Source organism: Mobula birostris, chromosome 1 (assembly GCF_030028105.1).
Source record: "Mobula birostris isolate sMobBir1 chromosome 1, sMobBir1.hap1, whole genome shotgun sequence".
Lineage (NCBI taxonomy): Eukaryota > Metazoa > Chordata > Chondrichthyes > Myliobatiformes > Myliobatidae > Mobula > Mobula birostris.
This window is the reverse complement of record NC_092370.1, coordinates 30,063,737-30,087,975: the sequence shown is the minus strand read 5'-3', so window position 1 is coordinate 30,087,975 and position 24,239 is coordinate 30,063,737.

The following is a 24,239-nucleotide window of genomic DNA, read 5'->3' as shown; positions in this document are numbered from 1 at the left end:
TTGACATAATGCACATTGTTTTGTAGATTAGCTAAAAAATCTTACTTCAATATATGTTAAATTTAGATATTAAGGACAGGAAAATGTGAAAATAGTTGTGGGGTCTGAATACTTTTTCAAGGCACTGGATATTCATAACTCCACAGGGATGAGGTTACTCAGCGGCCTGCATCTTAAAAGGTTTCTAGTACAAATGCTATAAGAAACCTTATAGAATGCAGACTTAAGCTATCTCTGCTATCTTAAGTTTCACCATCTTCCTCCCTGTGCCAAAGTCCAAATCAAGGCAGAGTTTATTGTGATCTGCACAGATAAATGCAAGCACAATAAACATACATTCAGCACTTCACATCATAGAAACAGAATTCACAATGTAAGTATAACTTAAACATATATAATACACAAACACAAGAGATTCTGCAAATTCTGAAAACAAAATAACGCACACAAAATGCTGGAGGAAGTCAGCAGGTCAGGCAGTATCCACGGAGAGGAATAACCAGTCAACATTTTGGGCCAAGGTCCTTCATCAGGACTGGAAAGGAAGGGGCAAAAATCCAGAATAAGAAGGTGGGGGGAGGGGATTGAGTACAAGTTGGCAGGTGATAGGTGAAGCCAGGTGAGTGGGAAGGTGGGTGGGTGGGTGTGTGGAGAGAGGAGGGGATAAAGTGAGAAGACAGGAGGTGATAGGTGGAAAAAACAAAGGACTGAAGAAGAAGGAATCTGATAGGAGAGGAAATTGGACCATGGGAGAAAGGGAGGAAGGAGGGGCACTAGAGAGAGGAGATAGGAATGAAGAGGTAAGAGGGGAGCCAGAATAGCGAATGGAAAAAGACAGAAGGGGAGGGTGAGAGATGACCAGAAGTTAGAGAAATCAATGCTCAAACCTTCAGGTTGCAGGCTACTCAGTCAGAATATGAGCTGTTGCTCCTCGAACTTGAGAACGGCCTCATCGTGACAATAGAGCAGGCACTGGACCAACAAGTCGGAATGGGAATGGGAAGTAGAATTAAAATGGATGGCCACTTGGAAATCTTGCCTGGTGCAGATGGAGCAGTTCCAAACCTATATCGGGATTCACGGAATGGTGGTGAGGAAGGAAGTGGAGGGGCAAGTGTAGCACTTGACTCAGTTGTAGGAATAAATGCCAGGAGGGAGATCAGTGGGGAGCGATGTTTGGAAAAGAGAGTCATAGAGAGCGTGATCCCTGCAGAAAGTGGAGAGTAGGGGAGAGGGAAAGTTGTGTTTCGCAGTAGGATCCCATTGAAGATAGCAGAGTTTTGGAAAATGATGTTCTGGATGCAGAGGCTCATGGTGTGGTATTGTTATGGTGGTAGGAAGATGGGGTAAGCATGGATATCCAGGAAATGGAGGAAGATGCGTATGAGGGTAGCATCAATGGTATAAGAAGAGAAACTCTGTTCTTTGAAGAAGGAAGATATCTAAGATGTTCTGGAATGGAAAATCTCATCAATGTCTCATCAATTGTGTACAAATTATAGGCATCTATAAATTTTTAAATGAATGATTATCCACATTGTTAAGTTCGAGAATCATTTTTTTAATTCTCTTCCTCCATTTTTGTGTTGATAAATGATACAATAGCCAACTTTCACCATTTCACCAAAATTTATGATGGAGTATAATATTATTCCATCTGAATGATGCCTTAAACATGTACATCCACACAGACACAATGCCCAAACTGTTTAAAACCTAGAGCCGCATCCACCAAGCTCACTTTTCGTGTTGTGCTTCAACTTCCCATGAGGAGGTGATGCGGAATACTACCTAGTTATTCACATAATTTCACATGCCTTTTTTCATCAGAAAATGTCAAATATTCTTCTCATTGAGATTGAAAACATTACAGAGAAGGGAACAAAGAACCTTTGTAGCTAGTATTTCCTGTTACATTTCTCTGAAAGATCCAGAACTGGGCTAAATGTGTGCTACTTAAGCTTCAACAATTTGAGACTATGCAATTAAGATTCTTGATAACTAGCTAATTGTCAATTAATTATTAACAGGTGGACAAAAATTTTATTTATTTCCTATTAAAGTATAACAGACAACTGAAGTGTTTCTTCTGTACAATGGAGCAGTATAGCAGCTTGTCCTGGTTTCAATGGAAAAGAAAAATAACTCTATATTACCAGAATCATGAAGGTGTGCATATCAAGGAAGACGGACAGACTGAGTCATCTCTCCCCTGAGAAAAGAAGGCTGAGAGGTGACCTGGCAGAGGTCTTTAAAATTATGAACAATTTTGATGGAGTGGCTACAGAGAGAATGTTTCCTCTTCTTGGCAAGAGCATAACCAGAGGCTATCAATATAAGATAGTGACCAAAAAAAAAAATTCAGTAGGGAATTCAGAAAAAAAAACCATAGAAAAATGAGAATGTGCTATCTGCCACTGCAGAGAGCAGTTGAGGTGAATAGTGTAGAAGCATTTAAGAGGAGGGTGGACAAGCAGGTGAAAGGGAATAGAGAGTTACCCTGACAGATTTAGATGAGGAAAGAATGAGTATCACCATAATACAATTCAGTACAAAACAGGCACATTTAAAGTCAGTTAGAGTGCACGGTACATTGTGTGTGTGGAACACTGTATAAATTATGGAAATAAATGCATATTGATGTTATGTGCTGCTGTATCAAGTTAGGCAAGTAATACACGAATATCTTCGCATAGATATAGGCATCTATTGAGCTTGTTTGTCAATGTGTATTCATATTGGTCTTGAACAAGTACTGATTTATCTGTTCCTGCACTGCACATCCTGGGATGGCATACAAAATTCAACCCATAAGTCAAGACCACATGGAAGTCCTGCGTAAGCAGCAAAGGAACACATGACCTCAAAAACCAAATATGCCACTCATCCTACCGAGTCACCTCCTGCCTTTTTGGTGAATGGGTCTATAGATATCACACTGGTCTCATCAGCTGCTTCAGAAATGCAGGATATGATTGGAAGCAGGTCATCCTTGAACCCGAGGCTCTGCCTAAGAAGAGAATTTTCAGATTGGATGCTAGCTTTGAAAGGAAAAATTAATGACTAAAAGTAGTTAAAAGACAGGAAAGAAAATGTATAAATGGAAACTTTTCCCCTTGCTCTATTGTGCAGCTGACATTCATAAATGCATACTAACACAGATGAGAAGCAGCTGTTAATGACTTACTGCTATAATTCTGTCAAATTAAGAAAATCCCATTTGCCAACAGTTCAGAAACTTGTGATTGAGTGAATTCTGCTGTAGTAGTTTCAGCTATATAAATGAGATTGCCCTTGCCCCTTCACTGATGATTGTTGTGAGGTTACAGTTGGAAAACATGTTCTGGAGGATGTTCCCATTATGAGGTTTCCCTTGTATTTCTCCGGCAATGTTTGTATTAAGCCTGTCTGGACTGCCTCTATACAAAAGATAAAAGGCTGCTGTGTTGTATGAAGGCCAGTTTGTAATCAGGAACACAGATTATAGCTTTGTGATACTGTTCATTTTCTTTGATAGTCTTTTTTTATTGTGGAAAACGTAGAGCCCAACTTTAACACCAGCAAAATTTGCATATGGATTCTTGCCAACATGACCCTCTGAAAATCCTAATATAGTCAGTGTCTGATGAAAGCTTCAAACAAGTGGCATTGAAGTCCAGATGAGAACAAAATAGGATACTGAACTACAAGATAATAACCACAGTCTTTTGTTGGAAAGCTATATAGTTACATAGTGGATCTTGGAAGCACGTTCCTGCTTCACTTTGTCTGAGAGAGAAAATTATGCATTCTTGACTGCCCGTTTTAAATGGCAAATTCAGCACTGGAATCAAAAGTCACATCAGGTTATGTCATCTTACAAGAATTTTCAGCAGAGGTGAGAGTAACTTAACCTTCCTACTGATCCAGTCACGTTGCTGACATTGTCACTTTGACCTACTTTTACTGACTGCATTGGTCACTTCTCACCAGCCCACTGTAATGACCTGTATTGCCTTACATACTCTCTCCTCCCCTTTACAACAGACTCGGCACCACTGTAAAAACCTAACATGGAAATGGTTACTGACACAAATGCTCTGGGAAAAATGGGAGTGTACCTAGAAGCCTTTGAGTGACATTGAACATCAATTTCTCCTTCCGGTGAACAAATCCCACCCATCCCCACCCCCTTCCTCTATTCCCTACTCTGACCTTTCACTTCTTCACACCTGCCCATTACTTCTCCTGGGTCTCCTCCTCCTTCCCTTTTTCCTATTGTCAACTCTCCTCTCGTATCAGATTCTTTCTTCTCCAGCCCATGACCTTTCTTCAACGGACCCAGCTGGCCTCACCTATCACCTTCCAGCCAGCCTATTTCCCCTAATTTTTTTACTTCAGCATCTTTCCCCTACCTTCTCAGTCCTGAAGAAAGGTCTTGACCTGAGACTTCAACGGTTTACTCTTTTTCATAGATGCTGCCTGACCTGCTGAGTTCCTTCAACATTTTGTGTGTGTTGCATTGTAAAATCCATCCAGTTTGCTGGCACATGATAGTTTGGTTAAAAAAAGAGACCTTAAAAGTGATTGTCATATAACAATCATATTATTCAGCAGGAATAGTATTTTCACTTTGATTTTTCCAGTTAAATATAAGCCAAGTGAATTAACAGTCTTGGAAGGAGGAAAGGCTAGGCTAGGGAAGGCTTCCAGGGCCATCATTCTTCCTAGAAATGAATTGCCATTCCTGCTGGCTCATTAGGAAACCACTTTTAAATAAATCTCCACTTTCATTTGTGACTCTTAACTGCCATATGCAGATACGAATGTCATAGGATGATCTAGCCAAAAGAAGGAATTTGCAAAGGGGAAGAAAGATTCAGGGATCCAAGTACAAAAAAATCAATAAAAGGCACAAAAGAAATAAAAGACTAATGATGTTTTTTTTATGTCAACTTGGATGAAATAGAAGATGGTGGAAGTTATTAAAAGGTAGTTGGAAGAATCCAGAGCACTGCATTAGCTCAGGGTAGGGCACACTAAGAAGATGCATAGGCCTTAGTGGCAGTATGGTGAAGCTTCTTTAGGATGATGCCAGGGCTAAAAAGCAAGAGAAAATCTGCAGATGCTGGAAATCCAAGCAACACACACAAAATGCTGGAAGCACTCAGCAGGCTAGGCAGCATCTACGGAAAAGAGCGCAGTCTATGTTTCAGGCTGAGTCCTGACGAAGGGTCTCGGCCCGAAATGTCGACTCTACCTCTTCCAATAGATGCTGCCTGGCCTGCTGCGTTCCACCAGCATTTTGTGCGTGTTGCTTGAATTCCCAGCATCTGCAGATTTCCTCGTGTTTGCGTAGAGAAAAAAGGATCTCATCTCCAGTCCTGCTGAAGGGTCACAGCCCAAAACGCCGTCTCTACACTTTTCCAGGGCTAAAAAGATGGCACTTGCACTACAGCTGTCAGTAATACACCTTACAATCTCTTGATTTTAGAACATTAAAGGACATTAAATTAAAGACTGGAAAATAATTGAAGGATTTGATAGAGGAAATAGAAAAATGTTATATTCTCTAAAACATGATTTCTGAACAAAGAGCAATGCCTTAAAATTAGAGCTATGTTGTTAGGGAGAGAAGTTAGGGATCACTCCTTCAGATGAAGGTCAGTGGAAGTTTGGATCTCAGTCCCCAAAAATCTGCTATGACAAGTTTGGTTGAAAATTTCATTGAGCTAAAATTTTCACACAAGTCTATCAGAACAAGCCAGATGAGTAGAGTTGGCCAAATAAGAGAACAGATCTGGGAATATGACTAGATTCCTCAAGTCCCTTGATTGGTAAAACACAGCTTGCCGAAACATACATTTATTAGCATAGAATTTTAGACTTAATCCTTTACTTAACATGGTTTCTGTGGATTAAACTCTGGAAAAGATTACAAGGGAAATTTTGACTTCACATCTCCCATCATGTGAGGTAAATTATATACTGGTCTTTATTACTGTCATCCTCAGCTGTCTCCAGTTGTCATTTCTTCTGATATTATGAAAGGTACAATAAGCTTGTATTAACAGTCCGCAACCAGACATCACACACGAAATGCTGGAGGAACTCAGCAGGCCATGCAGCATCTATGGAAAAGAGTAAACGTTTTGGGCTGAGACACTTCATCTGGACCCCTGTCGAAGGGTCTCGGCCAGAAACGTTAACTGTCCACTCTTTTCCATAGATGCTGCCTGGCCTGCTGAGTTCCTCCAGCATTTTGTGTGTGTTGCTCAGATTTCCAGCATCAGCAGATTTTCTCAAGTTTGTGACTCAAACAGTCATAATGTTCTAGAGTGGACTAGGTTTGCTGGTCAACAGGGAAGTACCATTAACGTAGTCATACTTGATTTTGCATGCAGAGGAAGCCAGAGTTTAGGCATCAGTAACAAGAAAATGACAATTACAATTTTTTCTGTTGATACAAAGACGAGATAGATGAGTCTTTGTGTGCACTGTGCTGGCTTGTTAGAGTGGTCCGGCTTTGACTGAACAGGCTTGGAAAAGCACAGGCGAAGGTTTTAAGTAAGTAAGTAAGTTTCTTGTAAGATTTTTTTTCCTGTTAGTACATAGCTGGTGTGCTGAGAATGGATCCAAAGGTAGTGGTATGTCCCTTGTGTGAGATGTGGACAACTCAGGATACTTCCAGTCTGCTTGATAACTACATCTGCACAAAGTGCATTGAGCTGCACCTCCTTGGAGAATGCATTAAGGAGAGGGGGCTTCAGCCCGATGACTTTTGGCTTACATGGGAAATTGAGGAGGAGATAGATAGGAGCTACAGGGAAGTAGTCATCCTTAAATTGCAGGAGGTAGGTACCTAGGTGACTGTCAGGAGAGGGAAAGAGAACAGGACGCCAGTGCAGAGTATCCATATGTTGATTCCTCTCAATAATAAGAACCCCGCTTTGGATACTATTGGGGGGTGGGGGATGACCTGGGAACAAAGCCGCATCAACCCTGTCTCTGGTACTGAGTCTAGCTCTACGGCTCAGAAGGGAAGGAGAAGAGGAATGCAGTAATGATAGAGGATTCCATAATCAGAGGAACAGAAGCATGTTCTGTGGACATGGCAGCAGCTCACGTAAAACAGACTAATGTAGATTCAAAGGTGATGCTGGCAGAAAAAGCAACAAAGTAGGACACATACAAAGAGCATGTCAGTGGATAAATGGACTGCACAGTGAAAAGATAAAGATAAAAAGTTAAGTTGCAGTTTTAAGACGAGCACTAATCTGCATGCTGTTGACAACTATGAGAGTGATATGGGACTGGGTAGCCTTGAGACTTCCAATGTGAAAACTAACAGAGGACAAGCAATACGGATAACACCAGAAGTGAATGGCAAATTAATTAAAATGGAATTGGACACTGGTTCACCTGTTTCACTCTTCCACAAAATGAGCTGAAATGGTTTTTCAAAGCTACTGAACTGAAGCCTGCAGATATCCAGCTAAAAACTTATACTAGACAAAAGATAACTCCTGTTGGAATAACATCCATAACATATTCATAATAATGAACTACACCAACTAACAAGCCAGATTGGGCTTGTATATGGTAAAAACAGAAGGACGAGCATTTTGGGGCTATGAAAAGCTGAGACAGCTATAACACAGTTTGTTTGGCCAGGCCGTTTTCTGGTTAGACATTGCAATTTTGTTCACACTCATTTTCATTACTGACAGCAACTCATTTGTGTCTCTTTCTCCTGTTTCCATTGATAAAGCAATTTCAACCACTCTTTTAAATGTAAGTAATGGTTCCGTTAAAAGCCATTTCTCATAAGATTCCAAAAACTAAACCATCTCTTTGTGTATAATTAAGCGCATTACTGAATTCGCGATGCTCAGACAACTTCAATTCAGCCACATTTGCTGAAATAAACTTCCCTTCCTTTTGACTCTGCTTACGAATCCATGAATTTTTCTGTTTTCTGCCTTTATTTTTAGCTTGACCATCTCTGTCCCTTCCCAAAGAAGCACATGCAAAGCTATTTTTTTACTCAACCATTTCTCACTGCACTTTTTATTTAAATGTGAATGTCTTTCTCTTCTTGTGAAGAAAAAAAAGTGCTGCGTTTTTTTTAACTTGAACATCTTGCTGCACTTCATCAAGGTAGGTAGTCATCTCAGGTTCGTTTAAAACTTCCTTTTCACCACTGGTATGCTTTGTTAATCCAAAACACAAAACTAATTGAAAGAGAAACAGGGAAGCTCGAAAGATGTGTATTAACTTCGTGTTTACTTTTAGAAAGGCATGCGCATGTGACATGGTGTCATAATGATATATGCCATTCACGTACTTTTACATGGAACCCGTAATGAATTATATAAACAACAAAGAATGTTTAATCAAACAACGTATTTACAATATTACTGAAGTAAAACTGATAAATACGCAAGACAAGTAAGATAACAAAAATGAGTGGGAAGGCAGAAGACTGGGATGCTTTTAAAAACCACCAGAAGGCAACTAAAAAAGCATTGTGAGAGAAAAGATTAAATATGAAGGGAAGCTAGTCAATAATATCAAAGAGGTTATAAAAAGTTTTTCAGATATATAAAGAGTAAAAGCGAGACAAGACTGGATATGAGACCACTGGAAATGACACTGGAGAGGTAGTAATGGGAGACAAACAAATAGCAGATGAGCTTAATAAGTATCTTGTGCCAGTCTTCACTGTGGAAGACACTATCACAATGTGAGAAATGCAGGAGTGTGGGGGGGGGGTAGAAGTGAGTGACATTGCTATTACCAAGGAGAAGGTGATTGGGAAGCTGAAAAGCCTGAAGGTAGATAACTCACCTGGACCAGGTAACTACACTCCAGGGTTCTGAAAGAGGTAGCTGAAGAGACTGTGGACGCATTAGTAATGATCTTTCAAGAATCACTAAATTATGGAATGGTTGCTGAGGACTGAAAAATTGTAAATATCACTCCACTCTTTAAGAAGGGAGGCAGAAGGAGAAAGAGAAAATCTTGCCTGATTAATCTGTTGGAATTCTTTGAGGAAGTAACAGGCAGGATAGACAAAGGAGATTCAGTGGATGTTGTTTATTTGGATTTTCAGAAAGCTTTTGACAAGGTGCTGCACATGAGTCTGCTTAACAAAATAAGAGCCCATGGTATTACAGGAAAGCTACTAGCACTGACAGAAGATTGGTTGTCTGGCAGGAGGCAAAGATTGGGAATTAAAGGGGCCTTTTCTGGTTGGCTGCTGGTGACTAACTGTGTGCCACAGGGGTCAGTGTTGGGACTTCTTCGTTTCATGTTCTATGTCAATAACTTGGATGAAGTAATTGATGGCTTTGTGGCCAGGTTTGTGACCGATATGAAGAAAGGTGTAGGGGCAGGTAGTGTTGAAGAAGCAGTGAGGACCTTGACAGATTAAGAGAATGGACAAAGAAGCAGCAGATGGAACACAGTGTTAGGAATTGTACAGTCATTCACTTTGCTAGAAGAACTATAAGCATAAACTACTTTCTAATTGGGAAAAAATCAGAAGTGCAAAGGGACTTGTGAGTGTTCTTGTAGGATTCCCTAAAGGTTAATTTGCAGGTTAAGTCAGTGGTAAAGAAGGCGAACGTAACATTATCATTCATTTCAAGAGGACTGGTATACAAAAGTATTGCTCAGGCTTTATAAGGCATTGATCAGACCACACTTGGAGTAGTTTTGGGCCTCTTATCTATGAAAAGATTAGAGAACATCCAGAGGAGGTTCATGAGAATGATACCAGGAATGAAAGGCTTATCATATGAGGAACATTTGATGGCTTTGGGTCTGTACTCGCTGAAATTCAGAAGAATGAGAGTATTTTATTGAAACCTATGAATATTGAATGGCCTAGATAGAGTGGATGTGATGAGGATGTTTCCTAAAATGGGCGAGTCTAGGGCCAGAGGACACAACCTCAGAATTGAGAGATGTCCATTTAGAACAGAGATGAGGAAACGTTTCTTCACTAGAGGATGGTGAATCTGAGGCTAGGTGGCTGTGCAGGCCAAGTCATTGGGTATATTTAACACGGAGGTTGATAGGTTCGTGCTTAATCAGGGCATCAGTGGTTATGGGGAGAAGGCAGGAGAATGGGGTTGAGAGGAATGATGGATCAGCCATGATGGAGTGGTAGCGTACATTTGATGGGTCAATTGGCCCAATTCTACTCCTATGTCTTTTGGTCTTATAAATAGAACTAGTCATAAAACCTCCATATATAGTTAAAGCCAAAAGCAATGTGAACAGAGTAATTAGTCACATTTTAATGAGGATATATAAATAAAACAAAAGCTCAAAAAATATTTTGGAGGCCATGGAGGAAACCACTGTGATGTCAACAGTAAGTACGATCAGTAAATGTTTGCTTTATATCACAAAGCACCTCACATTATTATTATTATTGCATTCTGATGAACATTGTACTATTTTTGGCCTAAATTTTTATTGTAATGTAGATATTTACATTAAAGATATAAACAGCATAGACTGAGTGGAAGTCCCTGAACCATGGGGGATCTTGTGGCTTACTTCAGTGCACAATTTACCAATGCCTGTTTCTTCAAAACAATTGCTCAGCCTGGAGATCATATCAAACACCAAATGTTACTTTCTTCCTGATTCCTTCGTTAAGCAAATAGCATTTGTAAGTATTGTAATGATTAAAACCCACATTGCAGTATCTGCTTTGCAGGGATAACTCAGAATGTTTGGAGTATGTGCTAAGCGTTGTGCTTTAATGAATCCTTTTATCCGGAAACTATGAGGAAAATAAGTCAGAGGAAAAGCCAGTCACCTTGGTCATTGGCACATCCCTTGCAATAGGCAATTGTAAAGGAGAATGTACCGGGGGCATGATAGTGCAGTGGTAGCACAATGCTTTACAGCACCAGCAACTTGGGTTCAATTCCCGCCCCTGCCTGTAAGGAGTTTGTACGTTCTCCCCACGACTGCGTGCAGTTCCTCCAGGTGCTCTGGTTTCCTCCCGTAGTCCAAAGATGTACTGTTGGCAGGTTAATTTTACATTGTAAATTTTCCCATAACTAGGCTAGGTTTAAATCAGAGGTTGCTGGGCAACGCGGCTAAGAAGGGCCGGGAGGTCCTACTCTGCACTGCACCTCAATAAATAAAAAAAAAGAATCTGGAAAAAAAACTAAGAACCAAACTAGTTCTTGCAGAAATGCACAGGATTTAATGGGACAAGATCTATAAAAAAAAGAAAAATAGAAAACTGATGAAAAAGAATTGGCACTGGTGTGGTGATAGAAGTGTGAACATTCTGATATTGCGGTTTGATTTGTGTTCAGACAGCCGCTTCCCAGATGGTGAATTTGTGAGCTAAAGTCGAACTATTCTTATGTGGGAAGCGTGGAAACCAGAAGAGAGGATAAAATTATGCAATTTGCTTTCAGCTCTGACGTACATTAAATTGTGTCATCGGCTATTTTTCAGGGCTTTCGGCCCAGTATCCCATTCCACTGAATATGCAGCCGCCAGTGGAATTCTATGAACATAATCCATATCTCCGAGTATCTGTGACGTACTTGGGGTGAGTGTGAAGAAAAACTCTGGAGAATGAATATATCAATTATATTGCTTTTAAAATTATTGCAATGCAGAAACTGATTCACTACCATATAGAGTTTGACATAAAGCAAAATGCAGGAAAAAGAATCCTGAGGAAACAACCAATTTCCCATGCTATGTGTAAAGGAACATCATTCGCCATTTTTCTAGAAAGGGTTTTCTAATGAATAAACATTTCAAAGGAATATGCTCAGAAATACAGTAATGGTATTCCACAAGCACACAGAAGCAGTACTTTTCAATATTTCAAACCACTGTTCTAGACAGTCCATGAAAAATACATAAAGAATGTTAGAAATTGTTGTTTGTACTGTCCTAGCTTAATATCAGCATTCACCTTCATTAACCTTTGAATGGATTACAGTGCCCTATTCAAAACTGTTCTCAAAAGTTAACACTTGTTCTTTCTCTTTAGAACAAAAATAAGTGAATCAATGCTACAATGGTCTGACTTTGTGCCTGACGTATATTCCCTTTAAAAAAATCACTCTTTGTTACTGGTCCATACTGTGTCACAGTGTCAGCAGAAAGGTGTGCATTCCTTGTGTTGGTTGCATTGATGGCTGCTAACCACTCTGTGGTAAATGTGGCCAGTGGAAATTACTGAAGGGTTCTTGATCTCCCTTAGGTTACAGTCAAAGTTACTTACAGTGTTTGTGAATTGATAGAAAATACAAATAAACAATCTTATTAATCATTTTGATGTACAATATTTTCTCGACTAGATAGTTCTCACAAATCAAAAATGTCAACATTTTTATTTAGCTTCAACAAAATACATTTGATTAGTTGATTTCAAATTAAGGTCATGCTTCAGGTAATTTCAAATAATATTTATCTTATCCTATAGATGTAGTGTGTTTTATGGATTAGTAACACATGTAGTATCAGGTTAAGCTTGACCTTAAAAATAAGCTGGAATGTTTCCACTGATTTATCCATTTTCAATACATTTTCAAGCCTCTATAATTGACAGTGGATTCGATGTTCTAATGCTGCATTCCAGTTAGGTTTTCTACATTCTCTCCCTTTGGCATTCTACACAATCCTTTCAAACTCCCATTAGGTGGTTTCCTTTCAATTAAATAAATACTTCATTGAAAAAGAAACATTGGGAGTATTATCAACATATCTTTCTCTGTCCAGAGAGTAACTTTGAACTTGTTAACTACGTTGAACCTTTTCAAAGTTGGAGACCAACTGTTTTTGATTGCGTTCAGCAGGGAGCTTCTCAGCAGGCACGGGTACAAGGCAATCACACAGCAATCACACAGTTCATCCTTTCCTGTCCAGTGTCAGTCAGAAGAAAACCACACACAGAAATCGGAGGAGTACAGGAGAATGGAGTATGAATCAGCTGTGGGCAGAGTACCTCCCATTTATAATTCAGGAAAGAGACAAAGACAATTAAGTTTAGTTGCAAAGGCTTCATTGTCATTAAACTCAGCACTGAAGCATTTGCCAGCATTTTCCAAGAAATCCTGACAAAGCCTGGTGTTTATCCACATCTTGTACCTTAGTTTACAGATTACAGAACAGTTTAGCACAGGAACAAGTACTCAGCCCCCAACTAATTGAATTAGTAATCAAATGGACGGACTCAAGAGTCTGTTGTGGTCGGGTGCTTCCAGGGTGCTGCATCGGCAAGTTTGCGGCGCTGGAGGTTCATGGCAGGGAGAGTCTCCCTTCTACCATCTGCATGGGATGATGGGACTTTCGAGAGACTTTGAGACTTGTTTTAAAACCGTGCCCATGGTCTGTTCTTCATCAAATTACAGTATTGCTTTGCACTGTTGTAACTATATGTTATAGTTATGTGATTTTTGTCAGTTTTTTTAGTCTTGGTTTGTCTTGTGTTTCTGTGATATCATACCGGAGGAACATTGTATCATTTCTTAATGCATACATTTCTAAGTGACAATAAAAGAGGACTGCGTGTCCTTATAATCTAAAAAAAATGCCTAACTAAACTAACCCCTTCTGAATACATGAAGTCCATATCCATCCATGTGCCTATCTAAAGACAGATTGAACACCTCTATAGTATCTGCCTCCACCACTACCCCAAGCAGCACACCACTCCAGACACCCACCACCCCCGAGTAAAAATCTTGCCCTGCACACTCAGCCCTTCTGACTTTGAATGCATACCCTCTAGTGTTAGAAGCTCCAGTAGTGGTTAGGAAAACAATACTAGCTGTCGACTCTATCGATGCCTCTCATAATATTATAAGCTTCCTCTCAGCTTCCACCACTCCGGAGAAAGCAACCCAAGTTTGTCCAACCTCAGCTTATAGTATATGCCCTATAGACAGGTTGGAAGAATGGGCAAAGAGATGGCAGATGGAATAGAGCGTAGGGAAGTGTATGGTCATGTACTTTGGCAGAAGGAATGAAGATGTGGACTATTCAAAAATCGGAGATGCAAAGGGTCTTGGGAGTCTGCATGCAAGATTCCCAAAAGGTTGCAGGTTGAGTCAGTGGTAAGGAAGGCAAATGCAATGTTAGCGTTCATTTTGAGAGGACTAGGATATAAAAGCAAGGATATAATGCTGAAGGTTTATAAGGCATTGGGCTGTGCATGGGGCATTGTGAACAATTTTGATGTACTGTCATTGGAGAAAGTCCAGATGAGGTTCATGAGAATGATTCCAGGAATGAAAGGGTTAACGTATGAGGACCGTTTACTGGCTCAAGGCCTGTACTCGCTATAATTTCGAAGAATGGGGGAGGGGTGGTGATCCCATTGAAACCAATTGAAGACAGAGAGTGGATATGGAGAGGATGTTTCCTATAGTGGGGAGAAAAGGACCTCAGAACAGAAGGTGTCTATTTCGAACAGAAATGAGGAGAAGTTTATTAAGCCGGGGGCGGTGAATTTGTGGAATTCATTGCCACAGATGGCTGTGGAGGCCAAGTCATTGGATATACTAAAAACAGAGGTTGATGGATTCTTGATTAGACAGGGCATCAATGGTTACAGGGAGAAGGCAGGAAATCACGGTTTAGAGGGATAATAAATCAGCAATGATGGAATGGAGGAGAAGATTTAATTGGCTGAATAGCCTAATTCTGCTCCTATGTCCTGTGGTCTTATGGTCTAATCATAATCGCTGCCGCAGATTGATGGGTAAGGAGGAGCAAGTGGGACCAAGACTTAGTCAGCCATGTTTGACAGGATTGTAGGTAATGGTGAATTCCATAAGTGAAGTGGCCAATCACTTCAGCCTTTATGTATTCCTAGTTAAAAAAAATTGTTATTGACATCAGCCATGTTCCCTACTATAACTATGCCATGAAGTTAAATCCTGACAAGTTCTGGTTTCTTCACCAGTGGAGCTTCTTTTTTTAATATTGTGTCAGTGTTTTCAGGTAGAACTGTTACTTATGAGGTAACCCAACTCTGTGGCCAATCACAAATTAACCAGAGCTTCTCTGCACAGGGAATATCAGGGATCCAATCCAAGTTCACAGTGAACCTCCCAAAAAAAATCCTTTTCTTCCAAGCCAGAAATATAACCAATGGGAATTGAGTCAAATAAGTTAATCAATTGTACTTGTTAGAAATGTAGGGCTCACAATTCAATACTGCATTCAACATACAACAGTCCAAGTTGTTTACTGACTTATCGGTCAAAACCACCTCACGACTGCGCCATGTTGAAACAGCAATATCAGATCCCAAGTAACAAAGCAAATGGTGAGTGAGACACTGAATTAAAGTCCACGGATTATTTCCAGAGTTGCATCTTGAAAATAATTGCAACACAAAGCCAACCCCCTAATGTATTTGGAAAGAGCAATGACAAACGAATAGTACTGCAAGAAAATTTGCTGAATCCAACATATAAGTGGAGCTTGAAAGGCAAGTCACTACAGAATGATGTGATATTTTCTGTAATTTCGGGTAATGTTTTAGGGTTTGTGGTACATGGATTGCTGAACGGGAACCCTTACATTTTAGATGTTCTTAATCAACTGTTCAAAGCCTGCTGCGTCCACAATTCTATCATGCTGAGTGTGGCTTAAATCAAGTTGATGCTGAATTCCTGAATCCACATAGAGAGTTCTAACTTGATTCATATTATACTTCACATCATCATTTCCAATCCAGGGAAGATGAATCTGCATTGTGTGTATACAACATCATGTTAGAAAATGTTAGTTAAGAGCCTACTATGACAAATTATGTTATAGATCCGTTTTTGCCTGCAAATTGGACCTTGCCAGATTCTTGTATTTGTGTATAATGTGTCCATCAGACTGGGAAGCCAACAAATATTGCAAAATTGGCTGCATTCCAGTCTGAAACAGGGCTAGAATGATTTACATCCAGAAACAAGTGCTAAAAGGGGACCTGCACAATTCCTGATGGAACCTCCCTCAGCTGAGAGCAGTTCAGAGTTCCTGATACTTTGAGGCACAGAGAATTACAATCGGAGCCGGCTATCAGCCCTTAAAGGCACACTCCCCTTGGCAGCCACTACAGCAGTAGCACATACAGTGACTGTGATGGAGAAAAAAACTACAGGAAAAGAGAAGGCAGATCTCGCATTCGCTCAAAAGAGTGGACAGCTACCATATGAGATACATAATGAGAGGGAAGCCCTGTTTTTTTGTAAATTTAGAGATACAAGCTCTTCCGGACTACAACAAGCCCACGCTGCCTTAATACACCCGAGTGACCAATTAACTTATTAACCTGTAGGTCTTTGGAATATGGGAGGAAACCATAGTTGTACAATATGTAGCACACCATGTCTGCTTGGCATGCAAAACGCAGGCAACTAAGGTAAACATTGCAGGCTATACAGGCAACGAAACGTTGTCTTGAGGAGACAGTGACAGTTCTCCATGCCCACCCTAGTACTTTTGTGGTTCTTGTATTAACTTTATTCAGTTATAATTAAAGAAAGCACTGGAATCTTCAAACATGAGGAAACCTGCAGATGCTGGAATTTCAAGCAACACACATAAAAATTGCTGGTGAATGCAGCAGGCCAGGCAGCATCTATAGGAAGAGGTACAGTCGATGTTTCGGGCCGAGACCCTTCGTTAGGACTCAGCAATTTTTATGTGTGTTGCTGGAATCTTCATGCATTTTTTGGATAGGTAGTATCAGTTGTAAGCATTCTATGGAATTTTGCTTGTTGTCATCATCATGACTTAACTTGATACAGAAGAAAGCCACTTGGCCTACCAGGATCATGCCCATTTCCAACAGAGTAATCCCTCTCATTGTTGTCTCCCTGTAATCCTGCAACAAGCATTTAATTCCTTTGCCACTGACCTACATTGAGTAAAAAGAATCCAAGAAGAGTTGCATTTATTTACCGCTGATTTACAGTGGCCTATCAGCCGATCATTGATATCCGGGAGGAAGCCATCACACCCAGACCCAGCCAGACACAGGAAGAATGTGATAGCTCAACCAAGGCTGCACTTAAAACGATAATCAAACTTAGGCCCTCAGAACTGTAAAGCAGCACTGATAACCACTGGGTGACCATGCAACTTCATAAAGGCCTTCAACATGGAAAGATTTTATTCCAGTCATCTCTGTTGGGTGTGAGTTCTGTCCAAAGCCAAGTAAGCATCCCAGAAAGATCAAATCATGGATATCTGATATGAAAAGGGTCACTAAATCAAATCCAATAGCTGGTAAGTGTAACATCAGAGGCTGAATTAAGGCTTTGGTGAGAGCTCACACAGCTTACATATGTATCCAGTGCATCTGATATGCTTGGATTCTCTCATCCATAATTTCCCCTACAGAAGGGAAATGTGTTTGATCAGACTGTGGTAGATGGGAAATCTAAATTCAGATATTTAATTAAATCTAGAATAAATGGATTGTACCAGTAATGACGACCAAAATGTAATTGGATCAAAGTTTTTCAGATGTATTATTAAGTTACTACATACTTGGGTGGAATTGACCTAAGTACATTTGGTCTAGCTGAACCACAAAGAGAAAATAAAAATTTATGCACTGAGCTTTGGCAGACCAGTGGCAATTTGAACGAGTAAGATGAGTACATCTGAGAGAAAGGGGATGACGAGGAATTTCTACAGGCAGAGAGTGGTGAATCTGTGGAATTTGTTGCCAAATGCAGCTGCGGAGGACAAGTCATTGGGTGTATTTAAAACAGAGGTTGATAGATTATTGATTGGTCAGGGCATAAAGGGTTATGAGGAGACTGGGGCTGAGAGGAAAATTGGATCAGCCATGACAAAATGCCAGAGTTGATTCCATAGGCCAAATGGCCTAATTCTGCTCCTATATCTTATGGATCTTATAATTATATACTTCAGTTAAGTTTCCTTTCATTTATAAAGCATGTTATAAAGCCTGATTTCATGGAAATAAAAGCAAACATTATGATTGCCAGGATAATATCATGGGCGATGCTGGATGTAGTATCATTTAAAGATGCTTTTAAAGAAACATTACTGCAAGCATAATCAACTTTCTTCCCACATTTGTATAATTCCTTCTGAAAATAATGGGCTTGCAGATTATACATCATGTTTAGACCATTAGACCATAAAATATAGGAGCAGAAATAGGCCATTCAGCCCATCAAGTCTACTCTGCTATTCAATCATGACTGATCCAATTCTTCCAGTCATCCCCACTCCCCTGCCTTTTCCCCATACCCTTTGATGCCCTGGCTAATCAAGAACCTATCTATCTCTGCCTTAAATGCACCCAATGACATGGCCTCCACAGCCACTCGTGGCAACAAATTCCACAGATTTACCACCCTCTCTGCATCTCTGTTCTAAATGGACCTCCTTCAATCCTAAAGTCGTACGCTCTTGCCCTAGACTCCCCTACCATGGGAAGTAACTTTTGCTATATCTAATCTGTTCAGGCCTATCAACATTCAGAATGTTTCTATGAGATTCCACCTCATTCTCCTGAAATCCATGCCTCTATTACCCTATAAGTCATCCCACTAGCTGTGATTATGCCTCATCTCCTGTCTGTCCTTTCTATCATCTCTGTTGCACGCTATCTTTGATTTATTTCTGTTTTCCCCTTCCTCAGTCCTGTCACTCCGGTTCCTATCCCCCTGCCAAATTAGTTTAAACCCTCTCTAACAACTCTATTAAACCTGTATGCTAGGATATTGGACCCCTTTGGGTTCAGGTGTAACCTGTCCTTTTTGTACAGGTCGTTCCTCCCCCAGAAGATGACCCAATGATCCAGGAACCCGAAGCCCTGCCCCCTACACCCGTCTCTCAGCCACACATTAATATACCTGATCATTCTTGCACTCATTAGCACATAGTACAGGCAGCAATCCTAAGATTACTACCCTGGAGGTCCTGCTTTTCAGCTTCCTACCTAACTCCCTGAATTCTCTCTTCAGGACCTCCTCCCTTTTTCTACCTATGTCATTGGTACCAACGTGTACCAAAACTTCTGGTGGTTCACCCTGTCCCTTCAGAATACTCTGCACCCCATCCGAGACATCCCATACCCTGGCACCTGGAAGGCAACACACCATGTGGGTATCTCTAACAGGCTAACAGGACCTCCTGTCTGTTCCCCTCACTATGGAATTCTCTATGACTACCACATCCCTCATCTTCTTCTCTCCCTTCTGCACCACGGAACCAGGATCAGTGCCAGATTTCCGATCACCGTGGTCGGTGTCGGTCAGGTCACCCCCCCTCAACAGCATCCAAAAGGAGATAATGATTACTGAGGGGGATGGCCACAGGAGCACTCTCTGCTTATCCTGTGGAAGATCCACAAAGCTTCAGTGGAACTCCAGCAAGTTCATGCTCAGTAGCTGAGCTCCAGGGAGATTACAATGATGCAGCACAGATTCTGAAACAGAAATCTTTTGGCAAGTCTGGGTCTTCCATGTTCGAATCAGAATGCACTGAACTGAAAACCCTGTTGGGATTTACAGGGGTAGGTACTGATATTTTGCTGCTGAAAACACCCAGGCCATTGTGCAAAATATTTTGACTAATTTAAATTCAGAGTATTTCCAAAAACAGCACAGTCAGTTCGTAGGAGCCAACCAGTGAAAGACAAAATTTGGCGTTCTTGTTTTACTAGATTAAAACATTATAGAGGAAAGAACACTTTGCTATGTTATTTAATATTGGTAATCTTTTCTTACTGCAAGCACTTCTATTTAAAATATTAAGTATTTGTAGCAATGATTATTAGCACAAATTGGAATAAGAATTCTGGAAAGAAAAGATCTACCAAATCTTTGTCAAAATAATCTTCAGCGGAGGTGAGACGGTCACACAGAAGTCTGTTTTGGACTTTGGTATGCTAGATCAAAATGAAAATTCTTATTAGTATTTCCACAACTGAAGCACCAAATCAGCAATGCTCTGCACACAACAAAGGATTGACACTGCATGAAAATCAAACTTTTCCAGACAGTACAAGTCTGGAAATCAAGTAATCAGAGCAAGTTCAGGTGCAAATTGCCGCTGCTGAAGAACAAGCGTCATCAAAAGCCTCAGAAATATCATCAAATTTGTGAGTATGATCAATTATTTGGAAGGAATATAGTTAAAACCAAGATCCCACTAACAGCCAAGAAGAGCCCAGTTAAATTCGTTAGATTTATGAGAAGAATATCTCATGAGTGGAGATTAGAGACTCAAATCTTTTCATTGTTTTTTGTCACTAAGCCCTGCAACTTTATTGTATTATATTGCTTTCTTGAGATTTTTTAAAATATTATGGGGTTATCCAAATTATACTTTTCTCTTATCCATTAGTTAAGGAATTGATTATGGACCTCAGGAAGGAGAAGTCAAGAGAACACACAACTGTCCCCAGTGAGGGGTCAGTGATGGAAAAGGTCAGCAGCTTCCAGCTCCTGGTCATCAGTATCTCAAAGCATCTGTTCTGGTCCCAAAGCGTTGATGCAAACATGAGAAAGGCAGGCCAGTGGCTCTGCTTGACTAGGAATTTGAGGAGATTTATCACCAAAGGCACTTGTACAGTGGAAAACAATCTGATTGGTTGCATCACCATCTTATAAAGAGCCTTCATTACAGAGGATCATAAGATGCTGCAAACTTGTAGACTCAGCTTGTTCCATCACAGGCACAACCCAAGCCACCATTAAGGACATCTTCAAAAGCTAGGATAGGGTGGTTGAGAGGGCATTTGGTGTATGTAGCACCCATCATTAAGGACCCTCAACATTTGGGATAGGCCCTGAAGACTCACACTCGATGTGTTAGAAACAGCTTCATCCCCTCCATTTCCAGACTTCCAAATGGTCCATGAACCCATGGACACTACCTCATGATTCTTCCCTGCATTATTTATTTATTTTGTAATTTATAGCAGTTTTACACCTTACACTGCACTGCTGTGGCAAATCAACAAATTTCACAACTTAGAGTACTACAGTACAACACAGGCCCTTCAATCCACAATATTGTGCTAACCTCCTAACCTCATCTAATAGTAATCTGGGACAGCACAGATATATTTGTGCACCAAGAAGAGTTGATCATGAGGCATACTCCTCCACCTCCGCTTTTGAGAGACTCTATAGATCTATCCTGGCGGTGTATAGTAAACCCGTCGATCTGAATTGCAGCATCCGGTACAGAAGGGGTTAACCAGGATTCCATGAAACAAAGGACACACGCGGTCCTAACGTCCCTCTGAGATCATTGAATTTATTCACCAGCGACGGCACGTTTGCCAGCAAGATAGTCAGTGTTGGGAATTTAAAATCCTGTTTCCTTAATCGCATTTGTAGCTCGATCTACAGTCACACTTCCTCTGTGAGTGCTTCTGAGCTTTGGAGGATCTATGGACATGTATCCCAACATCCCTCTGCTCCTCCACACTGCTGTGTCTCCTGCCATTAACATTGTACGCTGCCATCAAGTTCGACCTTTTAAGGTGTATCACACTCCTCCAGATTGAACTCCGTTCTACCACTTCTCAGCCCAGCTCTCCATGCTATCTATGTCCCTTTGTAGCCAACGATAACTTCTACACTATCCACAATTCCACCAACAGTCATGTCATCTCCCAGCTTACTAACCCACTCTTCCACTTCACTCATTAAGTCAGTTATAAAAATCACAAAAATTCAAGGATCCCAGAACAGATCCCTGTGCTACTCCAATAGTCAACATACATTCAGTGGCCATTTTCTTAGGTACACCTATACACTTGCTTGCTAATGGAAATATCTGATCAGCCAATCACGCGGCACCAACTCAATGCTTAAAAACATGCAGGCATGATCAAGAGGTTCAGTTGCTCTTCAGACAAAACATCAGAAAGATCGGGAAGAAATGTGACATTGACTGTGGAATGATTGGAATGAATGACAGGGTGGTTTGAATTTCTCAGAAACTGTTGATCTCCTGGGATTTTCATATGTAGAGCTTACTGACAATGGTGCAAAAACAAAACAAATAAAACGTACAGTATGTAGCAGTTTTGTGTGCAGAACACCTTTGTTAATGAGAGAGGTGAGAGGAGAATGACCAGAACTTTTCAAGCTGACAGGAAGGTGACAGTAGCTCAGCCAACCTCACAATACAACAGTGGTGTGCAGAACAGAATCTCTGACACATTGAATCTTGAGGTAGATGTGGTATTGCTGCAGAAGACCATAAACATATGTTTATCATCTTCTCCTGCTATACCCCATCTACTGTCATCTCCCTATTAGGTGCAGAAGGTACCTAATAAAGTGGCCACTGTGTGAATGTCAGTAATAATAAACTTGGATCTGGTTCTGATTCAGAATGTGTTTGTTAAAGGATTGACTTTCTCCATTGGAGACCCGTTCAATGGCAATACAGTATAGAGGAGGTGACAGAAGCATTGTGCTCAGACCCAGAGAAATTGGTTAAGTATTGATGGGGTGTAGGTATTGTCTTTGTGGTCATCAGCTATTGCCCAAATCTGATTGCTCTTGAAAAGGTGAATGTTCTTCTTGATAATTGAGAGGTTTACAAGACCACCTTTCAGAGTAGTTAAAAGCTGATCACACTGATAGGAATCTAGCATTTTATATTCGCCTAAATGAGTAAGAATGCCAGAACTCCTTTCCTTAAGGATATAAGTGAATTAAATGAGTTCACAATATGATGACCCAGCAGCTTCATGGTCACTGTTACTAATACTCATTTCTTTGTCCATATTTATTTATCAAATTTAAGTTTCCCGGCATGAATTTGAAGTCATGACCAACATACTACCGTACTAAATTAAGATGGAGGATGACAGCCCAGCGGTTATATGTACGTCACAGAGTCCCTTCTGAGCAGCTTCCAAAGAATGGTTGCACCTCTCCAAGAATAGAACATAGAACGTAGAATAGAACAGCACAGTACAGGCCCTTCAGCCCACAATGTTCTGCCAACCCTCAAACCCTGCCTCCCATATAACCCCCCACCTTAAATTCCTCCATATACCTGTCTTAAACTTCACCAGTGTATCTGCCTCCACCACTGACTCAGGCAGTGCATTCCATGCACCAACCACTCTCTGAGTAAAAAACCTTCCTCTAATATCCCCCTTGAACTTCCCACCCCTTACCTTAAAGCCATGTCCTCTTGTATTGAGCAGTGGTGCCCTGGGGAAGAATGCTATTGATATTGTCACAAGGTCCTGCAGACCACTGTCACGTGGGAATTAAAATGACAGTCCTGGAACTTTAGAGCTCCGCATTCTTCCAGGCTGCCACACAACGTTAATATACAGTAATGTTAACCAGGGAACAGTCAGGTCCTGAAGTGTGATGGACCAGCTGAATCCAGACACTACATCTTTAATGCCAGCGGTGGAGGTACTGGGACAAAACAATTAATCTCCCCAGGGTTTAGTGTGTCAAAATGTTCTACATGTGGCACTGAAATGCCAAGCGAGCAGTTGATGCAACGTGTGGTTAGGATGAGTTTCCATTCTCAGAGCACCTTTCTTACCTGTAATGCAAACCGGGCCCTCTGCTCTCCAGAAGTTGTGAACAATATTCTGAGGCTGATCCTGTCGGACTTTTTTGTTGCATGCTTGACTCCCTCTGGATCCCCCTCATGCCTTCTACATGATATCCAACATTATTATTCAGCTTGGCTTTTCAAGGAATCGAAACCTGTATAAAAATTGATCAAACTGCATGTACCCTTTCCAAAGTAATTTCAATGTTCAGTGTACAGGATGTGTTCTCTTTATATTCCTAAAATCCAATTTTTCAATTGAAGGGTGAACTCAAATACTTCTGAGATTCGGGGAGCTCAAAACAACATGGGTTCTCTTTACGTAAGTGATTCGTATAGATTCCCTCTCTGAAACTTCTTATACACATTATTATGGGCAGAGAGAGGGTTGCCACATGGTACATTGTTCCCTTTTCGAAAAGAAAACATAAATTGAATTAACAGATTTACAAATTTCACACATTTTTCTGGTTCATTCAATTTTCACATTTTCTCAGAATCGTGCCGCAGCCACCTGCAGAGAGCTCTTAGTTCAGGCAGATGTTGTTGGAGTGTTGTACAATTCTGACTCGATGTGGCCCTCATCAGCAATATCACGGTTCTGTTCCTCTTGACCATTTGTGCAAATCACATTGGAAACAATTGAAATCACAGTCTCCTTTGCTGTG